Below are 12383 nucleotides of genomic sequence, written 5' to 3'. Positions count from 1 at the left end.
GAAATGAGAGATAGTAGGAACAAGAGGAGACCTGGAGAGCAGTGACTTTCTTTGAGCTTGCACAGCATAAGTGAGCTATTCCCTGCTCCAATTGTTGCTCCATGTCACAACTGAGATGCTATCCATTTCTTTGTCCTGCACATCTGAGCTTGTCTTCTTCAATACTCCACTTTCCACACCTCGTAAACTGATTGTGATAGAGGTGACTGCATTGTAAGAAGTTGCATTTGTCATGTTACGTGTTCTGCAAATTCTTCACGTGCTCATACGTGCCCCCCAGCCTTCTTCAACCAAACTGTGAAATATTTTTTACATCTTGCATATTATGACCAACATTTCATGATGCATGTGACATTCAACTTATGCTCAGATATTTTCTGTTGGGTTTAAGTCAGGGCAATAGGGTGGCAGTGTTTTGGGCCCGTAACTTTCCACTATTTTATTTACTGAGTATAGTGCACTTTATGTGGGTTCTAATGCTTAATGAACTGATGCAATGTAGGTTTCAGCATGTCATCATCCAGTGGGATTCTCTTTTTTGTAACCACTGTTCTATTTTCTTCTTGGTACAGCTGGACATGAAAGGCAAAGTCCTGTGCTTAATTAAATAAGCAGAATTAACCCAAAATCCCTGTGAAAATGGTTATAAGATAGGCAGGAATGAAGCTAGGTAAAGATACAGTAAAGTTGTCCCTCTGTTCAACTACTTAAGCCCTACACCATGAAGGTGTAGGGGGAATGGATGTATAGATAAAAATTCGTGACCTCAGCACCAGTTTGAGGTGAGTGGTCCGCTTCACACCCCGGCTGTTTACACCTGAGGAAAGAGCCCCTGTTATCCATTGGACAGGAGGCTGGGTAGGCCCTAGAGCCATTTTGGATGGTGTGGAGAAGAGAAAATTCTTGACCCTACCAGGACTCGAATTCCAACTACACAGACATCCAGCCTGTAGCCAGTCACTATACCAACTACGCTATCCTGGCTTCCCAGGACAAAGCTAGAGTTTTGGAAATTGAAAGTAACAACAGGTATAGGAAATACAAAGAAATGAGCTCATATGGTATGTGTAATAAATCTGATCAGCCAAACCATTTTGGATATTTCTTCATTATGAACTCCCCTTGTCAGGAATATGATTAGTAACTCACAAGGAAAGTTGGTATAAAATCACAGACTCCTCATGTGTATATGATTTTAGTTTCAGCATTCAATTTTTGTCCCATAGATGAGGATAGCAGTAGATATATATTGTTACAATGTGAAAATCTTTCATGGCTGGACTAAATTTTGCAAGTTGCTCTGCTTGGGACAAGAAATTTCCACTGTTGGGCACATAAAGGTGCCCATGGTGACCATTAAAAGGCTGATGATTTTCCAACCAACATTTGAACAATAGTAAATAAACAATCAAGCAATGAATGCCAGTGTCCCTTTTCATTTTCAATCGATCTCAGATGAGAACTGTCGATAGTAGCATTTGCATTCAAGTGGACTATAGGAGTCCTCCATTTCTGCATGCAGTTAACATGATCTGGAGACATTATCATGCTCTTTTAATTTTGGCCTTTATTTCTACAATCTGAGCAATCCCAACCAGATTATAGCAAAGTTTTTAAGTTGGAAAATAGCTTGCAATAAAAGCAAAATACTGTATTATTTTCAATATAATATACAAGCTAACATCTGGAAACTTTTTCGCCATTACGAAGACTTCTTATAATATAATAGACAACATTAAAATAGTGACCAGTTTCATCGGCAGATAAATAAAATACTTAATGTGAGTTAATCCTTTTTCAGTCAGGTTGACCCTTACTTGCTCACTCTGGCCATAATGCTGGATCATCCAAAACTAAAGCAATACTACTGCTCAATGCTTGCTGCTGATCAGTATTAAATTTAGGATGTAAATCAACAGCAGATGAAACTGATGACTCCGAAGACTTGAGACAATAGGTCAGACTGGTCAAATTTTCTGCTGCAGTTTCAAGCAAATGGTCTTGGACAGACAGGTGTAGCACCCACACTTTCTTCCACATCTTTTCCAGGTTGTGCTGAGGCAGCAAGAAAGCTTGTCAACTGTTTAATTTTCTTAATCTCAGAGGCAAGGGTCTTCTTTTTTATAGGGGGGTCTTTTTATAATTTGTGATACCCATTTTTTCCCTCTATGTTTATTATTATCCTTCATTAAACCTAAAAAAATATATTTTGAAAGGCAGAGATTAATGAAACAAAGCAAAAGGGGAAAAAAAGTTTAGTGTCAAAAACTTGGTTACATCAAAAGTTACATGCATAGAAGTGAAACAAAAATTATGTCCAAATGTTATCCTAAAATGTTTTCCTACTTCAATCTCTGTTGTATCAGAAGGCACATTTTTGTGAGTGATTCAGGCCCTGAAGCAAAATCTTAGGTTGCCTATGTTTAAAACAGCCACTGCTTGTGGCACTATGCTACAAGCCGGAAGGTCGCGGGTTCAAGTCCTGATGAGGTAATTGGACTTTTTCAATTGAACTAATACTTCCAGCCGCACTATGGGCCCTGGGGTTCACTCAGCCTCTAACAGAAATGAGTACCAGGAATTAATTAAATAATTTTCCTGGGGAGTAAAGCATGGCCCAGGCCTAAGGACACCAGGTGTATACAGTATCCCATGCGAGTGCGGGAAGGTCTATATTGGGCAGACAGGCCGCTCCGTGGACATGAGGTTGAAGGAGCATCAGTGGCACATCCGTCTCGAACAACCGAACAAGTCGGCCGTAGCTCAACACAGCATCGATCTGGGACACCGAATTCAGCTTCAGAATACCTCCATCCTCACCACCAAGACCCGCTATATGGATCGCATTATTAGGGAGGCTATTGAGATTGAACTGCATCCAGGAAATATGAACAGAGAGGGGGGGGGGGTTTGTCTCAGCAAGTCTTGGAAACCTCTCATCTGTTCTCTTAAAAAACCCCCACCGGGATATGACGCCAGATCCAGGCCACACAGGCCATGACCAACCAACATAACAACCCCCACCCCTCAGCTCACGGGTGGTGCCCAGCCTTCAACCCCGCCATTCTCTCCCCTACACAAAAACCCTGCTTGTCCCAGCTCTCTTCCCCTACCCCTCCCGCACTACTGCTTTCACTTGTATACTTGCCCTTCCCCCTTCTCCCTCGCTGCTCTCACATAGCTGTGTATTTTTCCACAGCCTGTTTTTACCGGTTCTCACAGTCTCTTTGCTTGCAGATTTCTTATATATTTTTTCTTCTACCCTGAAGATGGAGGCGATACGTTCCTCCGAAACGTCGGTTAACACCACATATACACGGTGCCAAATCCCAGAAGACTGCTTTCTTCAGGGGTGGCCTTACTTTTTTTTTTTTCCACTGGCTAGCAGCATTTGCAGGCGAGTAGCGCAACAGCTTGGGAAGGCACAGAACTTACCATAATTGACACTTTATCTATACATACACTGTTTGAACAATAACAATACCTCATTAATTCTTTCTCTTTTTTCCTAGTTAGTACTCAGGAGGGTGTTTGGGGCATTTGCAAACTATGACTTGTGTCTCAAGAGTGTACCTACTTGCTGAATTTGGAAAAACAGTGTGGCACTATGAGAATACAAGGATAAAGGCTGTTGCTAAGTTACCAATGTTGCTACTCTATTAAAACTGGACTAGATGGTTATGCCAAATCATATCCCACACACCTCCTTACTAGCATAACTAGTTTCTTGGGCAATGAAAACTGTAAAAATATTGTAAAATACTTCCCTCCTAATGGAATCATAGCCTTTCTTGAAGTCTACAAATAGCTGATGTACTGTCTCATTGTACTTCCATTTTTTCTCCAATATCTGACAAATGCAAAATATCTAATCAGTAGTTGATGTTACATTGCAACCCAAACTGATGATCCTTAATAATTTCATCTATACAAGGACTTAACCTTGAGAGGATATTAGATACAATTTTGTATGAAATTGATAGCAGTGATATCCCACAATAATTACTGGTCATTTTTACAGCCCTTCTTGTGAATTTGTGCAAGACTAGACTCCTCCCAAAGATCAGGCAATTGTTTTGTATTCCTAATAGAATTAGTAATATTTCACCTACTGCTTAAATCAGTTCTGCCGGGATTTGATCACTACCTGGCAATTTATACCTTTTCAACTTTGCGACAGCAATTTCAACATTGAAAGGATTAGGCTCAGGTACTAATGGCTTAGCTGTCTGTATTTCTATCTGCCTCATCTCACTGAACCTATCTGCATTCAATAACAGAGAAGTAGGTTTTCCACCATTCAAAATGTTATGGGAATCTGCAAGCTGCACACCATTCTCATCCTTCATTAAATTACTTCTAACTTGGTAACCCCTCTTAAAGTAATTTATTCCTCTATATAGTTAGTTAGTTATTTAGAGAGGGTGGGTTTCCCCATGCACCGCAACCAGTTTAATCTACTGTGCTTCCCTCTATGATATTCTACCAGTCTCTTTACCCTACCGATAAATGGTGCGTACCAGCAGTCCTGCCGAGCAAGCGAGTTCGGCCACTTGCTTAGCAGTGTCTATAATGCTTCCCCCATCTATCAGAGGCCTTAGAGACTAATGTTGGGCGGGAAACGTCCTGGAATTTGGCTGTGATCCCCTTTGGGGATATGAGGTTCTTTTACGTGCCGTAAAGTTATGACACGGGACACACAGCTTAAAGTCCCTCCCGGGGGACTTGTTCCCTGAATTTTTCCGCCCTTAAAAATTTGACGACCTCCCCTGGGTATTTGAACCCGCGTACCACGAGTCATGAGGTGAGAACGTTACCTCTAGACTACGGAGGCCGCTTATTCTTCTATATAAGTATGTTCTTTTTCTTACTGTTCATTGCAAGCTCATCAATTTTATGTTTCAGATATTCCTTCTTTTTATTCACGAAATGCCTGCTGGTTTCATGTCTTATATTGTTCACATCTTCTTGTTATAATTCTGTAAAGAGATTCATGACACTGTCATCCAATTGGCAACATCAGCTTCAGACCATGACTTCACTGATTGCCAATCATAAATACATATAAAGAATGCATATGGGTTTGCAGAGTACGTGAGCTTCTCGAGTCAGGTAAGACTGCAGTGACTGGCCATTATAATACAAACAGGAGAAATTAAAACTGTCATTCATGCGTCAATTATACTTGTACTAATACAGTGACCATGTGAAACTAAATCCATACCTATATTTCGCATATTACACCCACTTTTTGTTACAACAAAACATACTTTAATGCTATGTAATGCTACAAATTACCCACAGAAGGTCTTTACTGCTAGAAAGCAATGAAATGTGTTTACTTGTACACTAAAATATTCTAATTTTCTACAGCTGGACTGCAGAATGTATGAGGGTAAGTCAATAAGTAAGTTACAAATGGATATAGAACTTTAACAAATAAAGAGTACTGATTCAAAAAATGCTCTTATATCTCAACATAATTTCCCTGTCCACTGAGGCACTTGTCCCATCATTTCACAAGCCCCTGAAAACCAGCAGTATAAAATTCTTTGGGCTGCTGTCAGAACCAGGTGTGTTCACATGGAATGGGATTCCTCATAATGCATGACAGGTTAGGTTTTCACAAAGTCTGTACATGATGGGTGCCACGCATGCTGACTCCACAACATAAAATGCAAAGAATGGTGTGGCATTACAGCAACTCAATCGCTACCATGATGGACAAGATATGCTAGTCTGAAATGTCATAGGTAATGAGCCTTGGGTTCAATATTACCAGCTCAAGACAAAGCATGCATCAATGCAGTGGAAACAATTTGCGTAGCACGCCAAAAAAAAGTTCAAGGTGTCACCATCCTCCAGGAAAGTGATGCTCACAGTCTCCTGGGATCACGAAGGCATACTGCTCACAGCATTCCAGCCTCAAGTCAAACTGTAAATGCAGACTCCTACTGTAACATCCTCAGGAAACTTTGTAAGGCCATTCAACGGAAGCGACCAGGACTCCTCACCAAAGGGGTGTTGCTCTTGCATGACAACGCGCGTCCCCATACTGCCAACAAGGCAAATGAGACGATGTAAAATATCAAGTGGGAAGTCCTCGAGCATCCTCTGTAATAGCCCTGACCTTGCTTCAAGCGACTTCCATTTGTTCGGCCATCTTAAACTTCATCTTTCGGCTGAACATTTTCCCACAATGAGGCTGTAGAAAGGGAAGTCACGGCCTGCTTCTGACAGAAGCGCAAAGAATTTTATGCTCTTTGTTCTCAGGAGCTTGTGAGGGAGATTATGTTGAGAACTAAAGCATTTTTCAAATCAGTACTCTTATTTGTTTAAGTTCAATATCCATTTGTAACTTACCCTCATACAAAACAAGAAAAAGAAATGTCCAGATCAACATGTGTCTGGAAACATTTTAATTTGAGTTACAGCTTAAAGAACACTGTGCAGAAACCAGAAGCACTTCAACATTAATATCTGGGCAGGGATTGTTGGTAATTGGTAGGCCCGCATGTTTTGCCGCATTGGCTTACAGACAACCACTACCGAGTTCTCTTCTTGCATGATCTGCCAAAGCTACTGGAAGATATACCACTGGCAGTCAAAGCACAAATATGGAACATGTATGTGTGCACTCCAGAACGTTTTATAACTCTTTATTTGTTTAAGTTCTATATCCAGTTGTAACTTACTTATGGACTTACCTGTGTATATCATCATGGATCTTCCATTAGATATATCTAAAATATTCCGACCATCACTTAAAAATCATGAAATGAAAGATCTAGTAAATATGTGATCTTTCCTTTTTATTAATAATCTTTCTTTTTTTATAACCCTAAGAATGAATGAATCAATCAACAAAGTCATAAATTAATAATTAAGTCATAATATGTTGGTTAAACAATGAGTCTGGCTTAAATAAAACACTTTTAATTGAAATTACTTCAGTGAACTATGTGGAGGAAATAACCTGTTACTGCATCATCAAGCTTATTCAGCAGAACCACAATTACATTTAGGTGCTACGGGGGGTAAAGCACACTGCCTGCTCTTGGGCAGTAAGCAAACGCAGAGGCTAACCATAACTTAAAATATTTATTGTTTGCACAGTATATAGTTACTACAAAACTTAGACCTTATTGTTACCTTCAGTGTGCTGTCTGGGTATGTGTGTCCACCTCTCAGGGCGCTAAGTACTTTCTTCTCTGTTTGTTGTCTATCTCTTAACTTTCCTAGCCTCTTAGTTCTCTCTGCCAGCAAGAGCACTCAGACTACCTGCCTGTCATTTATGCCTGCATTCCACCAATGATTATCATCCAATCATAAAAGCAAAGTATCATTTTTCCAGTTGATGAAAACAAATACACCACATAATTTGGGATTTCAGATATATGCCCCTTTGTTGCAGGAATGGCCAATCGTAGTAATGCTTAACATCTTGATTCACCACTCATCCAACAAAAAGGTTCCTTAACAGGCATAAGAACTAATCAAAGTCTCCTTGACACAGAATGCAAGGATGGATTTTCTGCCACTATTGCAGTTCCCACATTGCCTCATGCACATTGCTCTCTGATGGTGGAAGCAACCTTCAATACGAAGAATACTATCTTCTGTGATGTAATGCTGTCTAGTCCATTAAAAGTCAACCACCATTACAATGGAACGTATAACCTCCATCTTGCGGGCAGAAGAATAAGCCCCGCAAGAAACCAGCATGAGAGCAGGTGAGAAGAAACATGGTTGACATTGATTTTCACTGGACTACACAGTGTTATATCCAACAAGATAGTACTCTTCATAACCACTGCTGTGAGAACCTCAAATCCTACAACCTTGAATAAGATCACTGTAGGCTGAGTCTTTTAAGTCAACACCAGTCTGCCAAGGGTGCAAGAGTGTTAAGCTGAGAATGTACAAATAATACAATGTAGCCCAAAATAAAAGTAACTGCCTGGACAGAATACATACACACAATCCCCCAACTCTCAATGTATCCTCCAGAACAACACAGATCTTTTGAGCACTCATTGACTTAGAGAGACCCACCCTGGCAAATCCTCACACCACCACAGTGTTCAAAACTGAAACTGTGTGGCTGTCAAGGATAACAGCCAGCATTAAGGTTCCCACATCACGCATGCTGCACTCATCCATGGTACCCTCAGCCTGTACTCCAGGCTGTCATATTCTGTGTTCTCAGGTCTCACTGCTATTCAGATGGTACCGTAAATAATATTTTCCAGGCTTACGGGATCTTACACCACGCCAGAGGCCATGTAGGGCATCACACATACAAGAACATTCATTTGGGTTTCTCTAAGGAAATGTGTTACTCTCAAACATGTGAAGTAACTGGAAAAAGGGCCCTAACATTGAAATGTAATGCGTTGCTTATAAAAATGCATGCAGTAGCATAGTTGATTGAGGTGCTGCTACAAGCTGGAAGGTCATGGGTTCGAATCCAGATGGCACTAGATTTTTCAATTGACCTAACCCTTCCAGTTGCACTATGGCCCTGGGGTCGACTCAGCCTCTAACAGAAATGAGTATCAGGAATCTTCCTGGGGGGTAAGGGGTAGCCAGCACGTAACGCTCACAACCTCACCACCATCTGTGAGCCAACCATCTAGAAAATGTGGGAACCTTGACATCTCACAACCCTATGGGCCTTCATGGCCTGTTAAAGGGATAGCTTTTACAAAAATAAAAACAAACCAAGACTACTACCTGCTTGTTTCAGGGAAAGCACTCTTACCCAGGTGAACACACTATCCATAACAGTAATGCAACTAGCATATTCTAAAGCATTGTGACAATGGTGTATAACATTTAGACTTAATGGGTTTTTGGATTCAGGTTCATTGATTGTGGTAACCTCTTCCTAACAAATCCAACAGAGCAGGTGCATCCCCCACACCCCTAGGAGAAACAGATCCAGTTTTCCAAAACTATGTGTTCTCTAGTGTTTTTAGAAATACTGGGCAATGAGCAGAGTCCAAAAACCCAGTAACTCTGAGTAATGCAAGAGTTTTAAATGGTATCATCCTTCAATTGTCAAACATGTAACTCCTCAAATACAATCATACTGTCAACATCAAATTAACTAGCAATTATATGTACAAAATGACTCTAAATTACTGTCGGGGTTTCCATGGCCTATAATTTTCAAAATGGAAAAAACAAAATAAAACTGCTTACAGAATATGAAAGTGTAACTCAAAGTTTTATTTGGCAAAGCTGTATTTGCCCCATTGATGTCTGGGAGAATATATGTCATCCCTCAAAATGGCGACTCTTCAAGAGAAAGCAATGTGCATACTTAGGTTTCGCCATGGAAACCCTGACACTAATTCAGAATCACCATGCAGAACTGAACATAAAGTCATAACTCACACAATTCTACATATTAAACAGTTTTAAATGTCTCTTCAACTTCTTCATCTGCACTTGCAGCCTCCCCATGCCTAACCACAACTCTGATATTTGGTTACTTATTAAATTTATATAAGAATGCTTTGTTGGCCTTGAATTGTTGAAACTGTGAGCCAACGGAGTTGGATGATTCAGGTTTAAAGCCTTCAAAAATCTCTCTAGCTCTGTCACAAATAGATACAGTTCACATTTCTCTTCCATGACTCCATATCATAAGAAGTCGCTCAATTTAAACAATCATTCCCCTATCTCTAAAACTTTAGGTTGAGACATACTTCACACTGCTTACTTCAAATCTGTCCTTCTGCCGAACTATTGTAGAAATGAGATGAACTAAGCGATATTGAAGAACAAGACCACTCATTTCTAAAACCCCTTTCAGTCTCAACTATTTCCTACTTGATCTGAATGCTAATGTTTTTCCATACATTCTTCATATTCAGATTGGGGCTCAATGTCATTGATCATATTTAGCTTTTATGCAAGAATAAAAGAAGTCCTAATTGTTGAAGAGAGCTGTTTCCTCAAGCAACACACACTAAACACAGAACAGCAAGTCGGCTGAGCTCCTAACGCTCTTAAAGGGTGTCATCAATGACTGGCTTAGGCCTGCTAATTCCTCTTAAAGAGTTCTATCAAGTGCCAAAATTGTTGTGTGCATGATATTGTAAACATAACATCAATAAAAACTATAACGCTTATGGGAAGCAGATCATTAACTGAAATATCATTATGGCATCTATGGCACTGTAAACTAACGATCACTGTAGGATACTGAAGCTTGTTTCTTCTGTTAGTCTCTCTGCTTTGTTCAGTGCGGTGTGTCCTAAAGTTGCACTCTTGAGAGCTACAGTGGGCAGTGTGAACGTCACCACTGCTGTTAACAGGAGTCCCAAATATCTGTGGGTCCTGCGTGTCTCTTCCAGCAAGCTGCACATGCACTGCTTTAGTCCTCACCATGTTGAACGTCGAGCATCGGCTTGTGCAATCAACCTGGTTCTGAACTTCCTCCCTTTACATTTATCAGTGCCTGAAACATATGCAATAATACAGTGAAAAACAAAAATAATAAACAATGGACACTATTACCTGAACTTCATCCATTCAAACATTTCACTTTCCTTGAATATCCTGAAGAGTAACAAACCTACAGAACAAATGAAAGAATGGCTGACTGACCAACTCACTCATTCATTCTTCTATGCTGAAACTCCTTTAAGTAAAAATTTTCATCAGCTTCAGTAGGAAAGGAGCAGTAACTTAATAAACAGGATTCTTCTTTATTAAAGAAGGTACCAATATCAGGGGCAACTATACTCATATCTTATAGCTCATATCAGACGTAGATGTTAGCAGATTTTCCTAATAAATGATTGTTGTGGAATGATAATAAATCCAACTGGTATTTATAATAGTTAGTTAGTTAGTTATTGGATATGGTGGGTTTCCCCATGCACCTAGACCAATATAGGCCCATTGTGCTTCCCTCTATGATATTCTACCAGTCTCTGTACCCTACCGATATTGGTGTGTACCATCAGTCCCGACTCAGCCAGCGAGTTCGGCCTCTACTGGCTTAGTGGTATCTATAGTGCTTCCCCCATCTATCAGAGGCGTTAGAGACTACTGTTGGGCGGGAAATGTCCTTGAATTTGGCTCAGTGACCTCCTTTGGAGATATGAGGTTCTTTTATGTGCCGTAAAGTTACGACATGGGACCCACGGCTTAAAGTCCCTCTCGGAGGACTTGTTCCCTGAATTTTTCTGCCCTTAAAAATTCCACGACTTCCGCCAGGTTTGAACCCGCGTACCACGAGTCATGAGGTGGGAACGTTACCTCTAGACTACGGAGGCCGCTGGTATTTGTAATAAGGTTGCCTGTTCCTGAAATAGTCACAATCAAGGCCCTTACTTGTAAATCACTGCTTTGATATCATCATGTTGACCTTCCTGGTTCTGGAATGCTAGATATCCAGAAATTGCTACTTGGTGGTCCATACAAAACTGGTAAGCACTTCATCCCCATGACACGTGTCTCCCAGAGTTTCATCATTTGGGCCCATGGAAACAGATGCCGAATGATGTTGCCTGGATGCTGGAACAAGAAAAAATCAGCGGGGCACAAAGTTGGTGCCTCGCAAATACATCTGTTTATCACTGTGATCTAACAAAATGCTATTTTCTCTCCTCATTTAGTGACTTTAGGGAAGCTATGCAAAAATCAAGCACGGTGTAGTGATCTGGATGGTTACAGGAACCAAAATTCCACATTTTGTGCAATCCTTATATGTAAACTTTCAGAGTTCTGTATGATTGAGGCAGAGATTTATAGTTACATAGCATTTCAATGAGCAAAGATTTTTGAGGCTCCCTTTTAGGATTATCACATTTTCTCAGAAACTTCATGTATATGTCAGTCACACGGACAGTACACCTACATGGTTGTATATCAGGGGTGTTGCGATAGAGGACACAGTGCCATCCTCTTTTGTGTGTGCGGCCCTTATATACCCAGCCCTTGATGCCAAATGGGGACATCTTCCATAAATTCCATTGAAGGAAGTCTCTATGTTAGTCTGCTCTTTGAAATAGGCTTAGATATACCAACTGTGCTCTGCTGTGGTCTACATAACCAGCCTGTAACTTGTCTACTTATATGATATGAATACATTTCTATATCATCTGGCGGAAGTATTCTCGTGAGATTTCACTATTCAGAGATGCTCATTGTGTTCCTGAATACTGATCATGGACAGCTAGATTTTGTAACGTGACAGAAGAAATTACAATGCTACAGCATGGCTATATCTGAAGTCCTCCAGCAAATCTGGAGGATACCAACCTCTGGACTGAGATATACAACATGTCTTCAGGGCAACTTCACCTTTACTTTACATACACATCTAAGGCAGTATTGATATGTAAAGTAAAAAAAAAAAAGGC

Source organism: Cryptotermes secundus, unplaced genomic scaffold (genome assembly GCF_002891405.2).
Source record: "Cryptotermes secundus unplaced genomic scaffold, Csec_1.0 scaffold508, whole genome shotgun sequence".
NCBI classification, from domain to species: domain Eukaryota; kingdom Metazoa; phylum Arthropoda; class Insecta; order Blattodea; family Kalotermitidae; genus Cryptotermes; species Cryptotermes secundus.
This window is presented reverse-complemented; position numbering follows the sequence as displayed.